General features: G+C 44.8%; 1 protein-coding gene across 1 annotated transcript in view; it reads left to right on the top strand.

Moving 5' to 3' along the window:
* LOC103602134 (kalirin-like) overlaps window positions 1-25,995 on the top strand; it is a 196,292-nt gene that overhangs the window by 105,053 nt on the left and 65,244 nt on the right. The window lies entirely within an intron of this gene.

The raw sequence follows: 25,995 nt of genomic DNA on the forward strand, positions 1-25,995 counted from the left end.
GGCAACACAGAGCCAGGTATTAGTTCTGATCTTATTTTTGTAACTGGTCAGATTATCTGCATCAGGGATGCCTTCTATGCAGACCTGTGCTATCTATTCATGAAAAGAAAGATGGAAGGGACCTTGTTTTGTCAGGAGGCAGGGACAAGGGTCACCATGGAGACCTGTGCAGACTTCTTGAGAGTTACTATGGGCTTATTAAACGTTCGAAACATTCCTGTTTTCTGGAATTCCATCTGGTCTAGCTCTGAAGCCTGCCTTCCTCCTTTCTTCCACTAGATGGCGGTAGCCAGCTGCATCATTGTACCGGCCGACCCTTCCATTCAGCCTCCTAGGCTTTGTCCACCAGGAGAAAAATGCTAAAACTGTCCCCCTGATTCTCCCCCTCTGACACACCTGAGCCCCATTCCCAGTTTATCCATTGCCTGCTTTACTGCCTTTTCTCAGGAGTAAGGAGGGATGTGTGAGGAAGTTCTGTGGGAATTTGTAATTGCAGCTGCAGCTTCTCAGACCTTGGAAGTAGCCAACTGGAAGGGAAGAGGAAAATCAGAGAAACTCAGGAATACAGTTCTGTTTGAAGTCTCACCAAGGGGAAAGTGGGGTACACAGAGGGTAGATTACTGTGAGGGTAAATGAGGCAACAGGTAAAAAATACAACGGCATTTGGCTCTCAGTGTACCTTAGTTGTCATGATAAGTTATAGTTATTATACCACTTGTCATGGATTCTCCAGCAAAATAACTACAAACTCCCGCAAGTCCAGACACCCCATCTACAGAGACAGAACCAAGGACAGCAGTACAGCATTTGCTGAGAAAGGCCAACTTTCCATACATCCTCAGGAGGGGCTTAGCTTCAAGGGAAGACTTGAGACTTCCTGACTAAGACCTCTTGTAGCCCATGGCTGGGTAAAATGTGTATCCTCTCCCTGCCCCTGGCCTGGCTGGGCCTGCTACATGTGCAACTTGGCAGGAATAAACGGAGAACCAGAGAGCAGTGTGAGAGTGAATGCAGGGTAAGAACTCCAGAGAGGGGCATTCTCTCTACCACAGGACAGATTAGTGGAGATTTAACTAAAAATGGGAGCTGAGGACCAGGAATGGCAAATAGAGGCAAGAGAGAAAGCAGAGGGGGAGGCCGTCATAGAACTTTCCATCTAACTCCACCAATCAGCATGGCTTCTTAAAGGTACCACCACCCACTTCCTTGGCTCTTTTTATTTACAGGTTTGTTCCTCTCCCCAGGCATAGGCCAATTATACTTGGCCTTAAAATGACAACCCGTGAGCTCTCACTGTCCTCTCACCCGTGTGGGCTCTGAATATGGACGTGCCCAACTCCCAGCGGTGAGAACCTAAGTCTATTCTCCACGAAGCATTTCTTATCCCTTAACAAGACCCCATCTGAAAGTGTGCACTCAGGCATGTGCCCCAGCTGGGAAACACCTCCCTCTCCAGAACCTGCCCAGAGAGTTGGCCTCTTAGCAGAGACCCGATAATCTGTTCCTTCTCCCATTCCAGCTGGCTGCCTCCTGGCAAATGGGCCTTTTCTTCTCTTAGCAGTGACTTGTCTCAGTGGGCACTATACCTTATAAGTTATGCACAACTAGACTGAGAATAAAACGTTCTTCTAGAAATTGTGGAATAGGAAAGGATGGCTTCACCTGGTTCATGGAGATCAGAATCAATTTATTTTTCAGTTCCTAGAGGGGAACCTGTCCTCTTAATGTTGTCAGAGAGCACCAAGTCAGCACTGCACGGGCTGTGAGAAGCAGGGAATATCTCTCCATGTGATGTGCTATGTGAGTGATCAGGCCACGACTGTCACCCCCAGAAATGGGGCAGAAGGACCACAGAATGTTAGCACCAAAGAGAGAACTTGAAGAACCACTAGAACAAAGTTCTTACTCTTAGCTGCACATTAGAATCATCTGGCATCTTTCCAAAATGACAGTGCCCAGGCCCCACCTAGAATAGCTGGTATCAGAATCTCCAGGGTGGGGCCTGAGGATCAGTATTTTTTAAATGCTCCGTAGGTGAGTCTAAATTACAGCCGGCATTGAGTCCCATAGCACTGGCCCAGTCTCCTCTCTTCCAGGGCGACTCTCAGGCACAGGAAAGTAAGGAAACCTCCTCAAAGTCATGGGGAGAGTTTGTGGCAGAGCAAGAGCAGACCAGGGCTCCCAGCTTCTCACCCCACACTCTGTACACACACATTCTGCTTGTTGGGCTTCCGGCAGCTCTAGGGCTCCTCTCTGCTTCTTCCCCTCCTGTGCTTTCTCTGGGGCAGTGGGTGGTTGTTTCCTTCTGATGTGTTTGCAGCATGACTCATAAGGGGTTTGTTGAAAAAGAGCGGAGCTGTGTGACAAAGTTGGGTGGGGGCCTGCCTTTCCTATTACTTTACTGCCACCCTGACATCTTAGGGCTTCTCACTGGGGTTGGCCCTCTGGAATCTAGTCATTCATTTTCATAATCCCCTCTCACTTTCTCAGCAGCAAGTGGTAGAGGGCAGCACCTCCCAAGGGACAAAGACTTTGTAGCAGTAGTTTCCAACCCTAGATGCATCAAAGAACCACCTGAAGGAGATTTGTTAAAATACTGATGATTCACACCCCACCCCAGACCAATTAATTCACAGCCACCAAGGGCCTGGGCATTAATATATTTTTAAGTTCCCTGGTGATTCTGATGTTCCACGAGGGTAGAGAACCACTGGGTTCAGCACCCCCAGTATGTCAAGCTTAGGAGATACTTAAAGATGCATTGAAAGGAGTTAAGGGTAAGTATACAGATTATATGAAGAACTCTTGCAACTCTACCACAAAGAAAGCCCAACAAATGGATTAAAAAATGGGCAAAGGACTTGAGTAGATGTTTCTCTAAAGAAGGTACACAAATGGCCAATAAGTACCTGAAAAGATACTCAATGTCACTAGTCATTAGGGAAATGCAAATCAAAATTGCAGTGAGGGGCCGGCCCGGTGGCGCACTGGAGAGTGCACCGCTTGGGAGTGCAGCGGCGCTCCCACCGAGGGTTCGGATCCCACGTGGAGACCAGTTCCCGCTCACTGGCTGAGCGCGGTGCGGGCGCAACACCAAGGGTTGAGATCCCGTTGCCGGTCCCCGGTACGGGCGCGACACCGGCCCGTTACCGGTCAGTAAAAAAGACAAAAAGGAAAAAAAAATTGCAGTGAGATACCACTTCACACACATTAGGATGGCTATTATTTAATACACACACACACACACACACACACACACAAAGAAAATAACAGGTGTTGGTGAGGATCTGTAGAAACTGGAACCCTTGTGCACTGCTGGTGGGAATGTAAAATGGTGCAGATGCTGTGGAAAACAGTGTGAGATTCCTCAAAAGAATTAAAAATAGAATCACCATATAATCCAGCAATTTCACTTCTGGGTATATATCCGAAAGAATTGAAAGCAGGGACACAAACATATCTGGAAACCCCTGTGCATAGCAGCAATATTCACAATAGCCAAAAGGTGTAAGCAACCCAAATGTCAATTAACAGATGAATAGATAAACAAAATGTGGTATGTACATACAATGGAATATTAACTCAGCCTTAAAAGGGAAGGAGGCCTGGCGGGTTAGTTCTGTTGATTAGAGTGTAATGTTATAACACTAAGGTCAAGGGTTCTGATCCCCATTCTAGCCAGCCACCAAAAAAGGGGGGGGGAGGAAAATCTGACGCACGCCACAACGTGGATAAACCTTGAGGATATTATGTTAAGTGAAGTAAGCCAGTCACAAAAGGACAAATACTATATGATCCCACTTATGTGAGATACCTTGAGTAGTCAGCTTTAAAGAGGCAGAAAGTAGAATGGTGATTGCCAGGGGTTGGGGGGTAGGGTGGGGAATTAGCGACTTATGGATACAGAGTTTCAGATTTGCAAGAGGAAAAAAGTTCTGGAGATGGATGGTGGTGATGATTGCACAACAATGTGAATATATTTAATGCCACTGAACTGTACATTTAAAAATGGTTAAGATGGTTAAAAAAAAAAAAAGTGTTGGTTCTGGGTTCTTCTGCTCCAGGCTCCAAAAACCAAAGTCTAGATTCTTTTCTACCCAACTATATGAGACATCTGTGTTCCTTTTTTTTTTTTTTTTGGTGCACTTTCTTCCTTGACTAGGGCTGAGGGTCTAAAGAAGCTATAAGGAAATGAATGCCTCTTTGCTTAGTGAAACCATGCCCTGGGCTTCCACAGTGGGCCCTGGCAACATATGTCCTGGAGGAGAGGGGCAGTGGCCCACAGCAGCCCTGGCTTGTTTATGGAAGTTCCTCTCCCTTGGGGTCCTGATGATTCCTGATGTTATCACCTGGCTGGCTTCAGGAACACCTTACTCAGGCTGTGGAAGGTGGTATAGAAAGGTGGAGAAAGCTGGGGCTCTGGAAGCCAATACCACCAACAGCCCTGGGAATGCTAAACAAGTCTGTGATACTGTTTACATATTAAATTTGTAGTCAATTCACAAAATACATAACATGTATTGAGCCTTATTATGAGCCAGGTTCTGGGTAAATGCTTTAATACTAATAACAATAATATTTTCCTCATTTTGCGGGCAAAGAAACTGAGTCTTAGAGAGATTATTTAACTTGCTCAAAGCCACATAGCTTACAAGTGGTGGACCTGGATTTGAACCCTGCTCTGTCCATTTCTCAAGGGCACTTTACCACTATGCTCTATGCCCTCCCACATCTGAAGGCATTTGAGATGGGTACTTTAGTTTATCCTTCCATCTGACTAGGCTCCCCTTTATTAACCAGTCTAGCTGAATGAGGATTTAAGGAACATTTACCCCATTACAAACAGCCATACCTACCATCTTCTCCCTCTCCCTCCCACCTCTATCCCAAACGCACCACTCCGTAGAGGTAGTAGCAGCAGTCAGAGACACATTTTGTCCTGTGGGTGCTTTGCTTGCTAATAAGATCCTCATGTCCTGGCTGGGGCAGAACAACTCTGAGCAGCACTCTGGACAGCAGGCTGAGCTTGGTCCAGTTCTGATAGGGGCCAGCCAACCCCTGGAGCTGGTGTAGCCTGTCCAACAGGCTTTCTGCAGGATGGGAGCTCCCTGTATTTTCTGTTGCTGGGAGCCAAAACACCAAAAGGTTCAGGCTTCCCACCTTTCCTGTCCCCTCTGCTAAAAGTTTCCTCTGCCTACCAAGACAGTCCTCCAAAAGTCTCTTTCCCCACCCCTTACTTTTCAGTATAATTGTGCATTAGGAGCAACTAATCTCAAATTTTTGGTTTACTCCATAATGCCTAACATGGCTTTACCATGAGAAGCTAAAAAATATTGGAGGATGAATATTCCCCAAACTTTCCCTTTCAGGTATGAAGTGATACGTTACAAACTTCACCTTGCTGATCTACAATTCCACTTTATTTGTAAAAAATTGTGTCTGTAATGGACCAGATGTGAGGTAGCCACTTTGAAATTCAGAACTCACTTCCTCATGGAAGGAGAATTATACATGGGAGTATGATGAATGAACAGGTTTCCACACTAGCCTATAGCATTTTATTTCATAACAACATAGCTGAATTACAGTATGTTTGTGATGAAAACTAGTGGTAAGATATTTTTTAAAATCACAATACTGTTAGATGAGAATAACCAAAACCAAAGAATAATGCATTTGAATAGGAAATGTTGTGATTAACTTGAGTGCTGACACTTCTTGAAGAAAAAAGTATGTTTAAAGAGATTCTCTAAAAGGAGCTCTTTCCGAGTCATTTTTTAGAATTATAAAAAGGATTGAAACTTTCTCTTTTTATAATTGGATAAAAATGCTCTTTGATTAGATTTAATTTCATTTCAGAGCATTGGCTTTTTTGGGCTCTTGGAGTTGAAAAGCAGCTAAAAGGTTTCTGTTTCATTCTGTCCCCTAGTGCAGGTAACCCTTTCTACACTGTTCCTGACAGGTGGTCAGCCAAGCCTTCCTTGAGCACTCCCAGGGACTAGGAGCAAGTTACTGCTAGAGAAAGGCTGTTGGATTTTAGTGCAATCCTAATTGTTAGAAAATTCCTCATACATAGCACTGAAATCCAGACACATCCTGCTCATTCCTCCCCCTATTCTCGCCTCCCCAAGTTTAAGTCCACCAGTGTTGATTCTTATTCTCCTTCTCCTTCTGATCTTTATCTTGAACAAAGTAATATGATTTGCATATAAAATGTTAGAAACTCCTTTCCTAACATATGAGAGCCTAGCAACTTCTCTATACATCCTTTTGGTAAATGCTTTAGAACAGAACAAAATGTTATAAATGAAATTCAACAATCCTAACTTGTTTAAAGTGATTATTTGTGTTTGTGGATTAATTGTCCTTTTAAACACCCTTGGATTTAGGAACTTCCACCGTCTAGCTTTACCCCCAGACATTGGTCTCTCACTCACGGACCCTGATTTCATGTCCTCTCTGGGCACAGGGGTCAGAGACAAGTACCTTCCACTCTGAGGCTCTCCACAGGCTGGTCTTTTTTCCTGGTTATTCCCTACAGCCATTCATATTGCTGTTTGTTCTAAAATAGCATTTTTTATTACTCTTCACTTATGTCTTCCTAAATTACTGCTAGGATCCCTTCCACTTCTAAAAGTGTCTGCTTTCTTCTCTTCACATCAGGTAAGTACCTTCGGTAATGTAAAGTGATCAACCTACGCATCGTACGTTTAATGCATTCAAGCAAAGCATAACTATCTTCATTTTGAGATCCAAGTTATTAGGTTGGACCATGTGAAATTCCCATTTTTGTAGTCAAAAATGGCTGAATATCAGCAGTTTTAAATGGTTCAGCCTAATAATGTTATAACCTACTGTCTTCTCCTTAGGAGGGTGCTGGCACATCTTTGTGGAAGCAGGGGAGGATTCGGTTCTCAGGGAGTCGGATGGGCCAGGAAGAGGACCGGATGTGGAATGATAAGCCACTTATTTTGAGTGGAAAGTCACTTAATCTTCTTGGGTTTAGTTTCCACATCTATGCAGAGGGAAGCTGACAAAAATGCCTATCTTACAGAGTTGCTGGGAGGCACACGAGTACAAAGTTAAGTAAAAGTGCTCTTTATTTATTTATTTTTTTGACCGGTAAGGAGATCGCAACCCTCGGCATGATGTTGTCCACACCGCGCTCAGCCAGTGAGTGCACCAGCTATCCCTATATAGGATCCGAACCCGCGGCCTCGGTGCTACCAGTGCTGCAATCTCCCGAGTGAACCATGGGGCCGGCCTGTAAAAGTGCTTTTTAAACTGTAAGGTTGGTCTGTTGTTATGGGGACAGGCTTATTGTTTAGAGTAAAACAAAGGTGACCTGAGGCTTTACCTTGGTGTATAGTGGTATGCCATAAGAAGAGACAATGAGAGGTACTGAAGTAAATAAGAGTCTTGGGGTGGGAGACCCAAGTCGGAATCCTGGCTTTGCCACTGACTAGTTGATGACCTTGGGTAGGATACTTAAAATCAATAAAATGGTTCTCATGAGGTATCGCTCCCAGCCCAGATGTGCCACCCCAGAGGCAGTCAATTTACGTTGACTTCCCTGTCTGCCCTTTATTCCAGTTCTACAGAACTCTATAGGGCTGAGTCTAGGGTGTCTCCAGCTTGAATCCTCTCCAAAGCTGTTCGAGGGGTCAAGGTTCTGTTTCTAGTTTCATCCATGGGTTTTTCAGAGACCCCAACTTTATCTCCAGTCTGTACCCCATCAGTTTCTATTCCTGGACTCCCCTAGGCCCTTTCCCCAGTCCACCAATAGCAGGTCCATCTGGCTCTATGATTTCCCCAAAAATGTTGGTTTATTTCTCCCTTCTAACTTTCTTTTTTGCCTTCTACCCAGAGGATTGAGATTATCTATGGTATATTTGAGCTGAAAATTCAAGTGTTTCCTGGCTTGCATCTCTGGCACTTCTCAATGACCTATTCTCTTTTGTGATTAATTCCAGTCTGTGAAGGTAACATGCAGACCATGCCATCCTGGAGATGGGCTGAGCTGTGTGGTGAAGGGCCATGCTGAGACTGAGTGTTGGGGTGCATATGAGGTGTCACTCTTCAAGGAAGAGTAGAACAAAGGAGAGTTTTGTGAAGACTTCCTTTCTTATTTCATTTTTAACTGTCCATGTTAGGATGGGCAAAAAATGGCTTGATAGTTATTGACCTACAGGCTGGGAGCCCTCCCAGGATGCAATTTCAGGAAGAGGGAGATTTAGGTGCCATCTGATCCACACTTTTTTTTTTTTTCTTTTCAAGAATAAGGGAGCAGCAAGGTTAACTGGAAAGAGTGCCCCTTAGGATGGGCAAAAAATGGCTTGATAGTTATTGACCTACAGGCTGGGAGCCCTCCCAGGATACAATTTCAGGAAGAGGGAGATTTAGGTGCCATCTGATCCACACTTTTTTTTTTTTTTTCTTTTCAAGAATAAGGGAGCAGCAAGGTTAACTGGAAAGAGTGCCCTAGGCCTGCTTTGTTCTGGTTGAGATGTCCTACCTATGGCTACCATCCATCTGACATTTTTTAGGACTTTAAAGGGTTTGGAATCAAAGCGTCAAAGCATGTCAGGCCAGGCCACATCCTTCTCTAAACACCTCAGTGTGGCGGTGCCTCCAGGTAGAACTGAAGCAGGAGGAGGATCTGGGCTGTTAAGAGAAAGAGCTGGTTTCTTTGGGGCCCTCTGTAGGGGTCCTGCATTTTTCCTTTTTGTAGCCAGCCTGCTGTGACTTAGTTTATTCCCAATGCCAATTTCAACAGCATGTTTTCAGGCCTACAGGTGCCCACAATAAATCTGTGAAGTCTACACGATGATGATGCCCCTTAATCATCCAGAGGGGAAGGATGGAGGTGCCTGAATGTGATCCTTGTTCCTTAGAGCCTCATGAGCCAGCTAATGGAGCTGAGAGCTAGAATGAGAGCCCCAGTATTTGATTGCAGAGAAGAAAGGTGGCTACTGATGGCACTTTCTGAGGACAAGCTGGAGGTGATGGAAAGGAGGTCACCTCAGCAAACAGAATGTTCCCCAAGGAGAAAACAGTGCAATTTTTTCTTACTTAGAGTTAAGTAAGCTGAAAGCACTTCCCCTGAAAGGACACTGGGACCCAGGAACCACACGCACTGAATGTGGCTTGGGGGAGGGGGGGCGGTGGTCTGGACTGCTGGAGCTGTGCACACCACATCTGCTCAGAGAAGGTCAGAGGTGGAAGGTCCTTAATGGCCATGAGGGGCAGCTCTTGCAGGCCACAGTTGAGGAGCTCTCCGCAGTGGATTCTGATGCAACTGGGCAGGACAGAGGAGACAGGACCCTCCTTTCGCCACCTCACTGCCTTCCTGGTGTTGCTTGTACTTTGAGAGCAACTCCTCATAGACAGTCTGCGTAGTGCTGAAGCTGCAGCCTTAACCCCAAGCCTGCAAACACGCACAAGGAGTCTTTTGGTTACAACTATTGCCAGTTTTAATATGAGCCCTCTGCCCTCTAGGCAGTCATTGAACAGCTTGCCCCTTTCTGGCTCTTTGCCATGTGGCAGGACTGGGTTTTCTAGTTTCCCCACCATGGTCCACCAGCCTCAGCCAAACACTCTGATTCTGATATTGTGCCCACTTGCTTTATCTTTAACATGGCCCTGTAGGCTAAAGGAAGTGTGGATGCCCACCTTTGTATGCAGGTGGGCAAATAGCTGATTACCATTGCTGGCTCCCAGCTGCAGGGAGGAAGACTGGGCTGAAGACTCTCCTCAGCTCAAAATGTTCCAGTGTCTCCTGTCTCACTTTGAGTAAAAAAAAAAGTCCTTTCTGTGACTGCAAAAGGCTCTGCAGGACCTGTCCTAGAGCCTGTTCTCTGACTTCATCTCCTATGTATTTGTTTTCTGTTGCTTCTGTAACAAATTACCACAAACTTGGTGGCCTCAAACAACACAAATTTATTATCTTATAGTCCTGTAGGTTAGAAGTCCAACACAGGTCTCAATGGGCTAAAATCAAGGTGTCAGCAGGCAGGGCTGCATTCCTTTTCAGAGGCTCTAGGAGAGAAGTTATTTCTTGCCTTTTCCAGCTTCACGAAGCCACCAGCATTCCTTAGCTGTTTCCTTCCTCCCTCTTCAAAACCCGCAGTGTTGCATCTCTCTGTAAGATAACATATTTTCAGGTTCTGTGAATAGATGTGGACATCTTTGGGGGAGCCATTATTTTGCCTGTCATTCTCCTGACCAGCCGGCCTGAGCGCTTCACCAATCAAGCCATGCATGCTCTCACCTCAGGGCCTGACCTTTTGTGCCCTCTGCCTGGAACACTCCAGATATTTTAGATCCTCAGATACCTAGATGGCTTGCTGCCACACTTCCGTCATGTCTGTCTGAATGTCACCTGATTAGACAGGTCTCCTCCCACCCACTCCCATCACACTGTATACTCCCTTCCCTGTTTTATTTTTCTTCATTGCATTTATCACTGTTTGACATACGTGTTAATGTTCCCCTCCAAATTCCCCACACAAATACAAGGATTTTGTCTCTTTTGTCCATTGTTCTATCTCCAGCAACTAGAACAGTGGCTGACATATAAGAAATTCTCAGTAAATATTTATAGGAAGGAAGGAAGGACCATGTATCAGGGACCCCTGCAGAGTTCTTGTGTGAAAGCCAGGCTCAGCGTGTTCTCCGTCCCCTAAGAACTATAGAGGAATCTGGCTTAAGATTTAGCAGGAGGGTCTGAGGATGAGAATAGGGAATAATGTTTTGTTTTGTTTTTTAATTTTACACTTGAAACCTAGTTGATTATACATATTTATGGGGTACAGTTGACTATCAGTATTTGTGTATAATATGTGATGATCAAATCAGTATTATTAGCACGTTCAACACTACAAATATTAATTATTCTTTGCGTCCATTACACAATTTCTCCCTAATCCCCTCCCCCTCCCCCTTTCCCACCTCTAGTGTTCATAGATCTGTTCTTTCCTTCTGAAAGTTCAGTGTATTATTTTGGCTGTTCATTTCTCTCTCTCTCTCTCTTTTAGCTCCCACTTATGAGTGAGGACATGCAGTACTTCTCTCTCTCTCTCTCTCTCTCTCTCTCTCTCTCTCTCTCTCTTTTAGCTCCCACTTATGAGTGAGGACATGCAGTACTTCTCTTTCTGTGGCTGGCTTATTTCACTTAACATAATTTTCTCCAGGCTCACCCATGTTGCTGTGAATGGCAGGACCTCATTCTTTTTTATGGCTGAATAGTATTCCATTGTGTGTATATACCACATTTTCCTTTTTTTTTTTAATTGAAACATAGTTGACTGTTCATATCTGTGGGGTACAGAGTCGAATATCAATACCTGTGTGCAATATGTGGTTCTCAAATCAGGATAATTAGTATATTCAACATTATACAATGTAATCATTTTTTGTGGCCCTTTACCAAGGGAATAGTGTTCTGACACGAGTTCTGACTGAGAAATCCTGTTTCCTGGGAAGTCTTCTCTGGGGATATATGAGCCAAGCTCCTCTCATTTATTTGGAATGGTTGGAGGATGGGCGGATCTTCATCCACACCCTGTTATTGGCAGATCAACATTCTATTATTGGAAATCTTCAGTAAACTGAACTCAGTTATATCAAGGCAAAATCCACTCTCCATTTAATGTATCAGAAACCTCTTCATTGCACCCCATAACTCTACATGCTGCTGCAGCTGCTACTTCTCCCATGGGAGGGAAGGTGGCGTTGACAGTCGGAAATAAAATGCCATCCCTTGTAGTGGACACTTAGCAATCGTTAACTTACCTAAATCGAAACTCAGTCAAAGTGAGAGACTGGCACTTCTTACTGCCCTACTTTGGGAACACTTTGACCTACTTAGAGGTAAATGTTTTTGGAAATGGATAAAACCTGGAGTGGTTTGTTTTTAGCAACTCCAGCTGCTGTCTTTCACTTTGATAAATAGTCTCCTCCTGAGCTCAGGCCAGCTCAGCACAGTCTCCAGGAGCCTGTCTTTGCTGCCAGCAGCTTTTCCTCTCTGTTCCCAAAGAAGAACATGAATGTTGGTCACTCTGGGGAGAAAACCGGGTCCTCTATATAATCCCACAGTCTTCATCAGTATTGCTGGACCACCTCCTACCTTGGGCCTGGTTCAGACCAGAAGGTGATCAGTGACACTTCCTTCTTGAAAAAAGAAGGTGAATGACAGGATGAGCTGGGGCCTAATTCTCTTGAGGACAAGTGAGACAGCCAGAAAGAGGCAGATAGGTGTCAGGAAGGGCATGTGCAGAGGAACACATTTACAGGGCAGTATTTGAACACATATGGGATGAGCTCAGCGATGACTTGGTCACTAGAGTCTGGGAACAGTCACCAGGGAGATGGTGGTACCACACGGCCAGCAATGGTAGGGTGGTTAGACCACACTAAACAGAATTAAGAGATTACTGTGCATAATGCTGGCAATCATGCTTTTTCTGTAGACATTACTATTGAAATAACATGTACCACCTGGGAATAGTTACCCACGTGGACATTACACAATTTTGAAAAAAAGCATATTTGGAGTTCAAATTAAATATAGAAGCAATATACATATTGCATCTCCTTTCTCTAATCTCAAGTGTTTCTTGTCAGTGATGACAATTGTTTCAGTTCTTCTTTTTCACATAAAGAAGAAACCTCTTACCTTATGTCCTGATCTGTCTCCAGTTTCCTTTTCCTTTTTCTTTCTTTGGTGGCTGGCTCAGTATGGGGATGTGAACCCTTGACCTTGGTGTTACCAACACCACGCTCTAACCAACTGAGCTAACCGGCCAGCCCAGTTTCCTTTTTCTGCCTCAGAAAATTGAACCAACTTCTCCTAGAAGTCACCTGTTGTTCTTCTTTGTCTTTGCTCAAGGAACATGTCTTATTCAATTTATATTTCCCATTTAAATTCCTATATACAGGTTAGCTTAGTGACTTACAGATAGTAGATTTTCAAAAGCTAATTATGTGTTGAATGAATGATCAGTACTTAGCAAGAATCTTAGCGTTTTAAGCCACAGCCACAAATGGAGGCCAGGACTGTGTAATTTGGGAAAAATTATCAACTACCCTGGTATCAGCAATCATGCTGTTTATAAGTCAGAAACCTACGCAGGGCAGATGAGAATTAAAGAACATGCAGTTAGCAGCCAAAGAGCATAACAGGCAATGGAAGAATGGATTGAGTTCAAGAAAGTAAAAACATTTGTGTCCAGGTGCTTCCTAAACTCTATCTACCAAGCAGGAACTCATCCCAGAGTGTGGTGGCCTTGATTGCATGGTCAGTGGTTCTCAGCCCTGACTTCACATCGAAATTCCCTGCAAAGCTTTCTAAAAACTACAGACACAAAGACAGACTTAACATGAATGTGAAAGAAAAGTGAATCAATGGTGTCAGATATTTGACCAAGTTTATGAGTTGAGGAATTTAAGAAAATAGGTGCGTAGATCCTCTAGCCTCCGTCTAGTTAATCTTAAGTTAATGTTTTCAAGACAATTTAGAAGGGATGGTGAAGGGCGATAGTGGAAACATGCCTGATGGATTCATTTTGTAGAGTCAGGACCACTTTATGGTCTACTGGGACTCTGGTTCCCGAAGTAAGAGCTGGGTCTTCCTCAAACATCTAACTCAAGCCCATTTCTGCAAGATGATATCATCAGCTTCTTGCAGAGGATTGTGACAGAAAAGTGATCCAGTGTCACCTGAACACAAAGGCCCAGAAGGAAGGTTTAAAAAAGGAACTGGTTACTCACCTAACAGCTTTGAAGCATCTTTGAATTCCTATCAGAATATTCCAAAAGTGTTGAAAGTGGTGGAGCGGGTATGCAGACTAAATATTGACTTTGGTACCATAGCACCCATGTTCACAAGCAAATAAAGTTAACTTCTAGAAGGGCTGAGGTAACAGGGCATTTTTTGGTCTAGACTTGCAAGAAAAACAAAATAGGTGTTGTCTTTGGCGATATGGAAGAGAGAACTAAACAATAGTACTGGTTGCCACGGGTCAGAACTGGAACCCAGGATAACTATGTGAGGATTAAGGATCCTGTGGTAATTCAAGCTGGCAAGATGAGATTGTATGTGTTAGAGCATCAGAGGCACATTTCCTGCTTGACAATGAGATTCTTATGAAGAGGAGAGACCACCAGGGATATAGTGGTTACTACCACTATAGTAGTAGAGGGTAGATTTTGACTTTACGTTCTGCTGCTCCTTCATCTATGGGGTGAAGCTTTTTAGAGTTTCTCTTTGTTAAATTGTTAAAGCTTCATCGTGGTTCATTCGTTGTTTCCTCAAATGGAAAAGAGGATCCTACTTTATAAGGGTTTTATTTTTGTGTGTGTGCTAATATATGGAGAATACTGAGGAAAGTGCTTGGTATATATAAATGCTCAATAAATGTTAGCTATTGTTACTCATTAAGTCATGCTACTATCATTTACTAGGCATCTACTGTGTCCCAATCATGTGGCAGATGCCTTGACCCATAGATAAAAGCATACATACATCTGAGCATGTTTCAAACTGGGAAAGGAAGCCCCTACTCCTGGTAACTCCTAAACATCTTGTCCCTTGACTGTCTTTCTTCCAGGTGGGAATTGCTTACCTGGGCAATCAAGCTTCTGTTTTTTATTCCTCTCACAAACTTCCCTTTTTTTTTTTTTTAGGATGAATGGGCCATCTTTATGAGTGTTATATGTTTTCAGCAGGCCCTTTCTCTTTAGAACTGAACACAAAGGAATGGGAGAGACATTCTGTGAGTGATAAACACACTGGTTCTTGGAAAGTCCAGTGGATGTGGTGCAGGTTGGCTCCAGGGGTTCTGTGCAAAGCAAGCTTGGCCTTGAAACATGAAAAAGATTGAGCAGAAGAAAAGGATAGGGATAGGAATACAAGTACAAGAATGACAGATCCACTGGGCATGTTTTGGGGAATGGGGAATGGAAGTCCTCCACTATAAGTAAGGTGTTTGGAGTTTCTCTGTGGATATTCATTCATGTGGAATTACTAAACATGACCTCTGTAACAGGATGGTGTGTCTATCCATGAATATGTCTTCTTAAATTCTGTTAGCAATACTGTAACACAGGAATTCTTTCTCCTTTTTAAAAAAAAAAAAAATAAGGAAACCGAAGGTAAGAAAAGTGAGGTGACTTGCTAACTGGTAGGCAGCAAAACTGAGCTTTGAACTTTGGTTTTATGATTCCAAACCCAGAGTGCTTTTGCACAACATCATTACATTTAGCGTGCCAATTAAGTGAGGCACTATTATCATGAATGGTAGCAAGCATTAAAAGAAGGAAAGAAAAAGGTTGCATAAAGTTCTTTTCAACAGAGGGGAGGCTGCAGGGAAGGAAAAGATGAGCCTGTTAGGGAGAAAAGGCATTACTGAGTCTGGAACTTTGTAAATCTGCTCCTCTCCCACCTCTTTGGCCTCATTCAGTTGTATATTTTAAGCCAAAGCTGGTTATGGTGGCCTTTGAAGGGAGGTAGTTGTACATAACGTGTTTCGTGCCGGGGGCTCTGTGTCCGCCCATGCTCCCAACACTTGCCCCGTGCCCGCAGCCACGGGCAGTGTAGCTTTGAGGCTCTGTGCCGCGGCTGGCCGGGTCTCAGGCAAACAGCTGGACCTCGGAACTCCGCCCCCTTAGGCCCTCCCTCCCCGCCGGGCCCCTCCCCTACTCCCCAAGGTGGCTCTGGCTCCCAGTAAGTTAGAGCGGCGGCCGCCGTGCGGGGAGAGGACAGTCGGGAGGGCGGAGGCTGGCTCCCGGGCGGCGTTGGCGCCGAAGCTTCCTGCCCGCTGCGCTCTCACCCAGGCTGGCGCCCAGGGCCATGCGGGAGCGCTGAGGCGGCGCGGCAGCATGAAGGGCGGCGACCGCGCTTACACCCGAGGTCCCTCTCTGGGGTGGCTCTTTGCGAAGTGCTGCTGTTGCTTCCCGTGCAGGGGTGAGTGGCTGTCGGCGACGGCGGGGCTGAGCGCGAGGGAGGGAGGGACGGGTGAGGGGAGGCCGCTGGGCTCGGGGACCTGCGGGCGGAGAACGGGCGGGCGTACCCGGGGAGAGTTTGCTCTGAGCCGCGTGCGGTTCGCGGTTCGCAGGCAGAACGCGCGCGCTCGCCTCTCCCCCGTGAGATTCTGACTTGGACGCGGAGCTGCGCTTTGGGAACTCAGTTAGTTGCCATCGACTTTGGGTGTTAGGGCGCCTGCCTGCCGGGGGTCGGGTGCGGATGCGGGAGAGTGGGAAGGGGGTCTCAGAGTTGCCGGTGTCCCTGAAGTGGCTGAGGGCACTTCACTGCTCATTTACATGTGGATCTCAGTTGCGGGATTAACATATGACTCCTGACTACAGGAATGTATTTGTCACTTGTCTCTACACCAGGAACTATTTTTGCCAAGTGACAATTTTCTTATGGGACTAGAGCGCGCTTTTCTCTGGGCTTTCGCAGGCCAGCGTGGATTTGCAGCTCTGGGCCGGAGCTTGGCTCATTAATTAACCAAGAACTCTCTTTGTACCCAATTAGGACTGTATTTAATTATTCTGCTTATTTTAAAGTTGTTGAGGAGACTTGCAGGAAGCAACCAATTTGCCCCAGAGCAGCCTGCAAAACAGGAGGGTGAGAAGTATCACAGAGGGAGGGTTATCAACTCATAGCCTCTCCTGAAAAGGAAATCAGGACCTTCCCAGACAGAGTTAGCAGATGTTCCTAAGGCTGTTCTTGCCACATTAACACTTCATCTTGGAGAGTGGGGGAAGAAAGACTGTTTTTGTGTGGTTAGAAGGGAGAATATAGCCTCTTACTTATTTGCTTGTTTAAAAAGCTTTTCCTGTTGGGCCTCTCACCTCCAACCCCATTTACAATGTCCCAGTCCCCTATTCCATCCTCTACGCAGAATCCTGGTGCAGAATCCTGGTGGAACTTTCTGGCCGTGTTACTGGTGAATAAACTTCATCCCAGCGACCGTTCACAATTCTCTGTGCCACACACACAACATAGCCCTAACAAATTCTCCATCCTGAACAGATTTAAGGTTGCAAAAGTTAATTAAATCTGAAGGATCTCTCTCCAAGTAATTAAAGTTCATAATCCCAGCATTAGATTGCCTCAATATCTGCATTTAATTAGAACAGCCTGGAACTGCGTAGTATCGATCTCTAAAAGCCAGAATTCAGAGGGAGAAGGAATCTGAAGGGCCAGGGACCCACCAAGCCTAGTTCAGAAATATTTAAAATCAAGGCTGGCAATTGAAGGAAAGGGGTATTAAAGAGAGGAGGGAGGGCCGGCCCGGTGGCGCACTCGGTAGAGTGCGGCGCTTGGGAGCCCGGCGGCGCTCCCCCCGAGGCTTCGGATCCCATATAGAGACTGGTCCACTCACTGGTTGAGCGCGGTGCGGACGCGACACCGAGGGTTGCGATCCCGTTACCGGTCACGACAAAAGACAAAAAGGAAAAAAAAAAAAGAAGAGGAGGGAGGGCCAACCCCGTGGCGCACTCGGGAGAGTGCGGCGCTGGGAGCGCAGCAGCGCTGCCGCCGCGGTTCGGATCCTATATAGGGATGGCCTGTGCGCTCACTGGTTGAGCGCCGGTGCGGCTGGTCACAAAAAAGACAAAAAAAAAAAAAAAGAGAGAGAGAGAGGAGGGAGCAGGAAGTAACCAAAAGGAACCTGAGTGGGTGGGTTGGCTCTGAAGTCTGTGCTGCTTTTGCCGTGAAGGGCTTCCAAGCAGGATTTCTTGGGAGTCCGTTTCCTGTCAAAGGCAGAATGCGGGGCTTTGGGCGGCGCTTGTCTGAGGACCCTGCAGCTGCCTCCTTTAGTCCTGATGTGTGGCAGCCCTGGATTCCTGACGGTGTCATTCTCCCAGGGTCTTGCCAGCTCTTGCTTTGTTCGTGAACCGCCCTGGCCATCCCACCATGCTGGGTGCAGAGGAGGGTGGGGAGCTGGCTTGGGGAGCCTTCTGGGCCACCTGCTGCCTGCAGATTGGGAAAGGTGGCTGCTGGCTCTGTGGCAAGGAGAGGGGGCTTGCGAGGCGGGCGCCAGGGCTGGAGGAGACCACCAATCCTCAGCTGAAGATGGAGGGAAGCCAAAGTTCCAAGCAACAAAAGCAGCTTCAAAGGGAAAAGAAGGATCACAAGGTGGGTGTCTCCTCGCCTCTGGCTTTACTTTTTGCTCTTTCCTAGATCTGAAGCATATGGCGATGGAAAACGCAGGCTCAAATCTGAGGAAGATGTTAGGGGATGCAGGTTAGCTATCCTCCAAAGAGAATTGTTGGCTGTGGCTGGTCAGGGTGATTGTGGCTAAGGTGTTGTTGGGGCACTGCCTTGGGCCTCCCTCAGTGCAGCTCTCACAGGATAGAGAGATGGGAGTCTCCACTCAGCCTGTAGGCCTCAATTCGGAAGCAGATTGAAACGATAAGCTCTGTCTTGAACTTGAGTACTTCACCCAGAGCCCTGGAACTCTAATGGACGAGGCTTGCCCAGTTGCCACACAGAAGGGCTCAGGGAGTGTCTGAGAGGCTGTGGGAGTGGAGGGTGTCCACAGTAAGAAACCATCTGCCTCCCTTTTCGTTAAACCAGTTTCTCTGGTCTTACAGACTTGTGACAATTGCAAGGCAGCCTCCCTGCTCACCTTTTTAAGTAAAGGCAGCTGGTTATTTGGTTTCTATCCCTTCTCCTTGGAGAACTTGATGCTCTCCTGCTACTTGAATGGCTTCACTCTGAAGCCAATGGGTCAGAACCCCTGCTGTGTTCCCAAGTCGCAGGCCTTGCCTCCCTGGCTTCCAATCTTTCAGGATTCAAAGGATACCTCCTTGTAAAGCCCGAGGAAAAGGACAAAAGTAAAAGAAACCAGGAGGAAGTAGGATGCTCTGGTTTGTTTTGACTGGAAGCTAAGTGAGCCATACTGGAATTTTCCTGGAGAATCCTAAGTGATTGTCATTGTTATCACTAGGGTAAGAGTCAAGGATTTAGTGACAGTACCTGTGTGGTCTTTAAATGTCACATTTGAGAAAAATGTAGATGAATTTAGTTGAGCTTGTCTTTTCATTTGTAAATGTGAGGAAGGTGATTGTCTCATGATTTTCCCTTCCATTTTTTTGGTTCCTACTGAGTATGGGTATAGTAAAGGAGTTTGATGAAAGATGATCTGTCTTCCCTACCTTGAAATTGGTGTTGAAGGGCAGAAAAACTGAAAACCAAGGTTAGAAAGGAAATCAAGATCAGGTGAGAAGGAAAAAAGAAGAAAACTGCATTTATAACTGCCTTTCTGAAAGTGAAAACAACCAAAAGTGAGATAATGGCATGCATGTGTTTGAAGGGTGATAAATCATTGTCACACCCTGTAGGGAGTTTTGGGATTGCTTTGGCTAGTTACTGTCCTTTAAGCCCGAAGAAGTAGGTCAGTTCTGTATACTTGTTTAGTTACCTCAAAGTTTTTTTAAAAAGCTTGTTTCAGAGTGGCAAAAAGGATTTCAAATCACCTCGAAGTTGCTAAGTTATGTGTTGCAGTGGAATTTGTGACTTCTTAGATCAAGGAAACTAGGGATTTTTCTGACCTTTCTAGGTGGAAGCCAGTTTTAGAGCCTTTAATTTTCTAGTCAACTTGTAATTAACTTAGAGTACGTGGACAAAAGTCCCTTCTTGAAAGCCTTTCCTGATTACCATCCTCCTCTGTTTCTCCACAGCATGCATGGGATTTATTTATACTTGTTCACTGCTGTATCAGTGTCCTCGCATCCCAAGCCCATTGCCATCATGTCTTCCAATTTAGACTGAGACAGTTCAGCAGTCTGAGCATCTCTGAGGTGAAGAGAGGAAGGGGTGGTGACCTACCCAACTGCAGTCAGGTCACTGGGGAGGTGCTGGGATCACATTCCCATGGTTCTTTCACAACATGGGTAGTAGAGTTCCTGCTTGACTCTGACGTCATAGGATGTGGGAAAAGGTTGTGTGGGTTCACAGGGTATCCAAAGTCATCCTCATCTATAATTTTCCCCTTTTTTTTTTCCTACCATATCCCAGAATCCCTAACCAGGAGCTTTATGACTTGATGCGAATGTCTCTTCCTTGGCCCTTAGAATTAACACAGCTCATTTTATAAACTGAATTTAATGTGTGAAACCATGACACCAAGTTCCTTCAGAAAGGTGTTGGTAACCTCAAAGAGGAACCCAGTATCATTCGCTATTGTTTACTTTAATTCACCACCCAAGGGACAAAATCTTTGGGATCTTCTTCATGCATATCTTTTTCTTTTTTCATCTCCCAGAAAGTGCCTTTACCATGGTGAAAATTTTATCAACCATTTTGCATGTATGTTTTTCTAATATATCTCTTGGTTTTCTTTGTCTTTTCTGGGATATTCCCTAGTTTGGGGAGAATACATACTGTTTTCAACCCCAAACCTATGCTTCTCTTCCTTGACCTAGTGAATAGTAACAGGGGCATCAATTATCACCTGGGTAACAGTACTGACTGCCTATCATAACATAGCCTAGTAGAAATGGGATGTATGATTTTGGTGGGCTGAGGGGGGATCGAGAACAGAAACAGTATCCATCCTCTGGTACAGCTACATGTCCAATAATCACTGCTAATCCTGTAGGCATGTTGCCCCAATGATTCCATGGGCTTTAGGTTCGTAAGTCCTACCTTGGGATAAAAATTCAAACTGTGTATCTGTTTTTTAATGCAGAAATAATTTAAAAGTAAAAAACCATTGGGGCGTTTTACTTCTGAGCGCATATGACGCTGTAAGCATACCTTACTCTGGAAGTATTCATTGTATTCTATTTAGGTTCGTAAGTCCTACCTTGGGATAAAAATTCAAACTGTGTATCTGTTTTTTAATGCAAAAATAATTTAAAAGTAAAAAACCATTGGGGCGTTTTACTCCTGAGCGCATATGACGCTGTAAGCATACCTTACTCTGGAAGTATTCATTGTATTCTGTTTCATGATGTTCCTCTTGGGCATCTTGAAACTGTTCTCTTCTGCCCTAAAAATATGATCCATCTCTTTGAAGTGCTGCTCCTCTTCCAATGAGTGGGTGGCTACATATTCTGGCCCCCCTGTAGACCTAACCCCAGGCTTTTTCTGCAGGAGGGCCCTAGGGAAGACATGGGTTTGAAACCTGAGGGGGGTCCTCCCAAGCAGAAGGGGCTAACTCATGGAAAGTAAGAACCGGAAGAACCTCAGGGATCATGCAATCACAGCTCCTTTTATACAGGAGGGAACAGATCCAGAGACTTAGTAGCAGGGTCAGAACTAGAATCCTTTTCCGGTGTTCTTTCCTTGACTCTATTATTCCTGGTTATGTGGTTTCTCTTACTCTGAACAGAGGTAGGGCTGACCCAGCTGAGAAGGGTAGAGACAGTCCCCACGGTGACATAGGGCAACACAGCTACAGGCTTAGTAGTGATTGTTTGTATGAACTGTGGAATGATCTGTTGTTCTTGGGGGACTGCAGTGTCTGGAGTCATTTGGAATTGGACCTGTGTGGTCTGCTTTGAGGGACTCTCCTGACCAAGACTACAGAAGGCAGAGACTGTCACATCCCTGTCTTTCCCAGAGCAGCTTATACACACTGTTCTTAGTAAATATCTCTTTATGTTTTTCTCTCTACTTCAGTTTAATTCAGAAGGTCCCTTTTTTCCCCTTCTTTCTTGTCCCTGTTCTTGAAGTATACCCGTTCAAGGTCATTCCATCTTTGAATGTCACTGTTTTTTATATAGCATGCAGTGTTTTGGTTTGTCTGGCAAATGTTTAGATGCTGACTGCATGCCAGCCTTGTGCTAGGTACCTGGGGAGTGGATGGGAATTCATAATGGTGTTTACCCTATTGGGCTGTTGTGAGGATTAGTTAAGATAGTACATATAAAGTTCTTAGCATAGTACGAGGCATATAAAGTACTTTAAAAAGGTTAGCTATTGGGCCGGCCCGTGGCTCACTCGGGAGAGTGTGGTGCTTATAACACCAAGGCCCCGGGTTCGGATCCCATATAGGGATGGCCGGTTTGCTCATTGGCTGAGCGTGGTGCTGACAACACCAAGTCAAGGGTTAAGATCCCCTTACCGGTCATCTTTTAAAAAATAAATAAATAAATAAAAATACAAATAAAAAGGTTAGCTATTAATGATAAGAGTAATTACAATACTACACACAGATTCCATCCCCAGAGGACTCCCAGCTAAATATTTGCAGGTTCAATAGATGGTAACACTGTAAATTTAAGTTCCTTAGCAATTTAATGGTCTTGTCTCAAACCACTGTCAACTGTGCCTCAATGCTGTGGAGTTGTTGCTGTGGGGGAAGAAAGCTTGTGATTTAGAAGTGTGGTGGGAATTTCCTTTTTTAAAAATTTAATTAAACCAATAAAAAACCACAAAACACTTCTGCTGTTATAATCATAATGTTACATAAAAGAAGATTCAACAGAAGTTACTGGCAAGAAACCTAGGGATCCCCAAATTATTCTTCTCCAAGGGGAACACAGGGTACAAGAATTGGAGAACAGCTATACCATTTTTGAAGTTCAGATCCTGAAAACCTACATTATATTAAAAAAAGAGACCAACACTTTTTCTTGCCTGCCTCTTGACTTTGGCTAGCAATATAATTAGAAACATTTTCCTGTTCACTGTAGCCTACATTTATTGCACATCCTCTATGCATGAGGCTTTGTTGGTTCTTCAGGCTGTTTCTGACTAGATAAAAACCACAACCCCCTGTCCACAGGCCGTTATTCCAGCCTGTGAGGTTCTGGACATTTCTCTGAGGTTTGGCTAGTATCTTCTGTATCCCTTGTAGATGAGGGACATGGGCGGCTTGGCTCCCTGCCTGGTCTATTTAGTGACTAATGGAGCATGTGTCTTTTGCATCTTTTGATGTTGGCAGAACCTTCTGTATTATAGTTCCTGGAGAGAAGGGAGCCCTGGTTACCCCCGTGTGGCAGTGAGCAGGCTGCCAGGTGGCTTTTGCCAAGTAAAAGACCAAGGATCAGAGTTACTGAACGGGTTGTTCCACATTCTTCTTGCCCTCTTGGTGACCACAGTGAGGAAACTGTCAAATTGAAAGGAAGGGAAATCCCTTCTGCTGCTAGGGTGAAGCAGTACCTTGTAAAACGTTTCTGTTTCCAGGTGTCTGCTCTTCCCTGGGGTGGGATTAGTTGTGAGCCTGTGTTTATTCTCTTATGGCACCTGGTAAGTAATAGGCTCCCAGGACGATCTCAGTTTCTCCCTCCCTCCATTAGGATCTTAATATTGCTACCATTGAAAAAGGGATATTGTCTTTCCCCTCCAAAGGGGAACCATGCCTTGCTGTTGAAAACAATTGCTATTATTCCTTGTCTGCCATAGATTTTGCGTCCTAGCTTTACACCTGTGCGGTGCTCCTGTTCTCTCTCTACCCATTGACAGAATGACTTAGAGCAGAAATTCTCAAAGCATGATCACCCAGGACCAGATTGGACATGCAGATTCCTGGGCCCATTGACCCAGAAACTCCAGGATGGGATCTAGCTGTGTTCTAACAAGCCCCCCAGGTGGTTCTGGTGCATGCTCAAGTTTGAGAACCACTGACTTAGGGATGCCGACTTGGAGGGAAGACATAGATTTTCTCTCAGGCTTTTCTTTTTCCTTTTTGGTTCTTTTCTTTCTCTTTCCTCTCTCCCTCTTCCCCCAGCTTCCGCCTCCCTCCCCCCAGCTTCAGCAAAAGCATTCTGTAACAGAAGGCTTCCTGCTCCCCTGGGGAATTCTTGTTTTGAGAAATTGTGGAGGCCCCTTTGCTGTTCACTTTCACCAGGGTAGGGGTGGGGGTGGGAATAGGAATTAGGAATTGGGAGTAATCTGCGTCTTCCATGAGCTCATCAGCCCAAGGGTCGAGTAAGGGGAGTTTGTTGCATCTTTTTTCTCACTTAAGAATACTTTGCTTTTATTTTGTTTTCCTCATTACTCTCTTTTTTTTTTTAAGCCAGTCAAATTTAGCAGTGGGGGATTGTATACCAACTTCAGTGACACTAATTTGTCATTACTCTTTAACTATGCTCACTACAGAAAAAATCAAGTTAGGCAAACAAAAAAGCCAAAATAGCATAATCCTAACTACCAAGAGACAACCATTACTAAACCACTTATTATATCCTATACTGTATGTCAAACCCTTTTTTCATAAATAGGTTCATATTTTATATACTGCTTTATAACTTGCTTTCACTTAATCTTCTGAACATCTTTCCATGTAGATGAATTTCCAGTATTTTTTTTTTTCCTTTTTTTTGTCTTTTTCCGTGTCCAGCAACGGATCGCAACCCTCAGTGTCGCGCCCGTACCGGACCGGGACCGGCAACGGGATCGCAACCCTCGGTGTTGCTCCCACACCTCGCTCAGCCAGTGAGCAGGAACTGGTCTGTATGTGGGATCCGAACCCTCGGTGGGAGCGCCACTGCGCTCCCAAGCGGCGCACCGCAGCAGTGCGCCACGGGGCCGGCCCCTTCCAGTATTTTTTTGATGGCTGTGAAGTGTTTCATTGCAGTCAAGACTTGAACTTGATTACAGTTAGTATTAGTTTAATATAATGGTTAAAAGTTTAGACGGAAGGTATGAGGAAGAGACCTGAGTTAGGAAATAGAACTTTCCAGGATCAGACTGTATAGAGAGACTGATTCCTGTCCAGGGGTTTACATATCTTCATTCCTGTTCCTGCCTTTGCTTTCTGCAGGATGTGTGATTTGCCTGCTTTTACCTCTCTTCCTCAGGAGATCAATATGCACCGTGGATACAGCTGCAGGGTTTACCCCACCCCTCTTTTTTCTCGATTACGTGGTATTGGAAATCTGGTTATACAGTTGATCTCACTGAGGAGGTCAAGGGATTTTTCCTTTTCTTTTTTTGAGACATACCTTGAGAGATAGGCTATTTAAAAATATTATGACTGGCAAAGAGAGCTTTGATTAATTTTTTTGTCTAGAAAAATCATACATAAATGGGTGAAATTTGAAAATGCAGATAAAGGTAAAATTCCGTCACCTGGAGTTAACCAGTATTATCACTTTGAATATATTCTTTCAGTCTTTTTTTTTCCATTTTTTTTTTTTTTTTTTAGAAATAGAGCAGTGTTACAAACTTTTTTCACTTAAGAGATTGAACAACCTCTACAACATTTTAATGGACATATTTGGTGGTATGCTGAAGCCAGCTCAGCTCAGACAGGGATTGATAAATATTAAGGATTTCAAGAACAGATTATTCAACCACTGGTAGCTTGAAATCAGCCAAGACAGAAGCATTTATACCATGGAAGTCACCAGACACCACAAATCCAGGATTTTGTTTTATTCAGAGAGCTAGTCTATCGGCATAACACCAGATGCACATTTTATCATGTGTAAGTATGATTTGTTTTTTATTAATCAATCTCCCCTTTTTTAGGTTGTTTCTGACTTTTGCTATTACAGGTAATACTATAATGACCATTCTTATGGTTGAGTCTTAGCACACAACCATAATTACTTCCTTAGGATTAATCCTAGAAATGGAGTTCCTGAATGAAAGGACATCTAGAATTTCAGAACTTATTTGTTCTCAACTACCCCCAGTTTCACACTCTTTGAAAGGAAGAGTATTCTGTGTTTTATTTTAAGAGGATTTATGAAAAACATCCTCTGGGACCAGGAATTTCATATCTTTCCTACTGTTTACTTCTGTTTACATTTTCTGAATTAATTTAATTCTTTTTATGTAAGGAAATAATTTGGCTGAGAGTATGATCAGCTAATGCTTGGATTCTGTGACTATATGCTGATATGTAGGGTGTAAAAAATATATTTTGTGGGGGCCGGCCCGGTGGCGCACTGCTACAGTGCGCCGCTTGGGAGCGCGGCGGCACGCTCCCGCCGAGGGTTCAGATCCCACATACAGACCGGTTCCCGCTCACTGGCTGAGCGAGGTGCGGGCCCAACACCGAGGGTTGCGATCCCGTTGCCGGTCCC

This window comes from Galeopterus variegatus, unplaced genomic scaffold (assembly GCF_000696425.1).
Source record: "Galeopterus variegatus unplaced genomic scaffold, G_variegatus-3.0.2 Scaffold4024, whole genome shotgun sequence".
Lineage (NCBI taxonomy): Eukaryota > Metazoa > Chordata > Mammalia > Dermoptera > Cynocephalidae > Galeopterus > Galeopterus variegatus.